Below are 1580 nucleotides of genomic sequence, written 5' to 3'. Positions count from 1 at the left end.
AGCTGAATGACCTTTCCAATGCCAATCACTTTACAGGGTACTCTGGTTGCTTTTTACATGGCACCAGCACTAGTGAGGTCAACAAGTATCCCAACCTTATAACACATTATCTTACTAATTCTGTCAAATCAACATCAGATGACAAAACATAATGTTGATATAAACATTAACCCTTTAGCGTTCAGATTAATTTGTCAAAAGTAATCCTTATTTATTCACATTTAAAAAAATTTATCTGATATTATTTTGTAGCTTCAAGATAGGAAAGATGTAATTGCTTATTTTTAGAATGACATTGCAGGGTAGGTGAGAGAGGGTAGGGTTCTGGCCAGTTTGAGCATAAAACGTGTAGAATATTTGGGCCGGATACAGCCGGTTTAAACACTAAAGCGTTAAAAAAGACTTTACATCACTAAAAGTGAAATAAATTGCCTAAAAAATTTATAATCACATTAGCAATAATTCATCTCAGATATTTATGCATTTAATATAATAGTTTTCAATATTACCAACCAGAACACTAAAATGTTACACAAAGTTGTTTCTGCATTGATAAACATGTCACACTAAATTCTACCACCAGCAGGGTTTTGCAGTTCTACTCAGACTTAACATATCCCCGTGGTAAATTGCATGTAATTAGCAAAATGAGTAGTTAAGGTCACAATTTTCTGTCCTAACCAATGGAATTGCAATAATCTTGTCAAACAAGGCACATTACTCTGTTTGATAAAACTGCAATTGACTTAGTAATTGAATGGTGAATATTTCTATATTGACCATTCTTCATGTTTTAACAGTGAAGCAGAAGACTGTTTGTATAAATACCAGATTTATAAAGATGGAGAAGTTGCAGAATATACCAAAATAATGAAAATAATAATGAGACAATTTATATACAATGCTTACAGCTGGTCAATCAGGAAATAATGTTCTGGTAAATGTAACCAGTTTACCCCAAAGCGATCTTCAAATGGAAAGCTCAAAAAATAAATTTAAAAAAGATTGCTGTTCAAATAAAGTAATTAAAAAAAAATAAGGTGGTGTAATTTCAGATTTCAACAACCATGATGAAGTTAACAGAAACAGCAGAACACTAGAATAGATGTTGTACTGTAGCTGGTTGACTATATAGCTTTTCAGAATTTTAACCTTCACAGCAGTGTACTTTACACCTCGTTGTGTGCGGGGTAAAATGGAAATACTGTAGGTACAGTTGGTAAGGAATTCCATTCAGCAATCATTATGGTTCCAGGTCTGATCCCACTGTGCAGGATCTTGACTAATTGTTTCCTACTGCAACTTCAGATTGATTCGTGCTTTCTAAGTAGTATTTGGAAGAGAGAAACTATGCAAAAGCCTACTGTACGTGTGATTATACACACAAACAAACAGGTACTTATGATTCTATTCTATTTTGAACATGCCCATATATATATATATACACACTTAAATACATATACATATATATATACATACATATATATACATATATATACACTCACATATATATACACATACATACATATATATATATATATATATATATATATATATATATATATATATATATATATATA

At 31.1% G+C, this 1580-nt stretch overlaps 1 long non-coding RNA gene across 2 annotated transcripts in view; it reads left to right on the top strand.

Moving 5' to 3' along the window:
• Window positions 1–194: 194 nt before the first annotated feature.
• Window positions 195–1580, top strand: part of LOC128249862 (uncharacterized) — a 17418-nt gene continuing 16032 nt past the window's right edge. For both annotated transcript variants that reach the window (XR_008265985.1, XR_008265984.1), the window contains exon 1: window positions 195–1395. This is a non-coding gene — a long non-coding RNA (uncharacterized LOC128249862). The remainder of the gene's footprint in view (window positions 1396–1580) is intronic.

The sequence above is a fragment of the Octopus bimaculoides genome, chromosome 18 (genome assembly GCF_001194135.2).
Source record: "Octopus bimaculoides isolate UCB-OBI-ISO-001 chromosome 18, ASM119413v2, whole genome shotgun sequence".
NCBI classification, from domain to species: domain Eukaryota; kingdom Metazoa; phylum Mollusca; class Cephalopoda; order Octopoda; family Octopodidae; genus Octopus; species Octopus bimaculoides.
The sequence above is the reverse complement of the archived record's forward strand: the minus strand, read 5'-3'. Positions and strand labels throughout refer to the sequence as shown.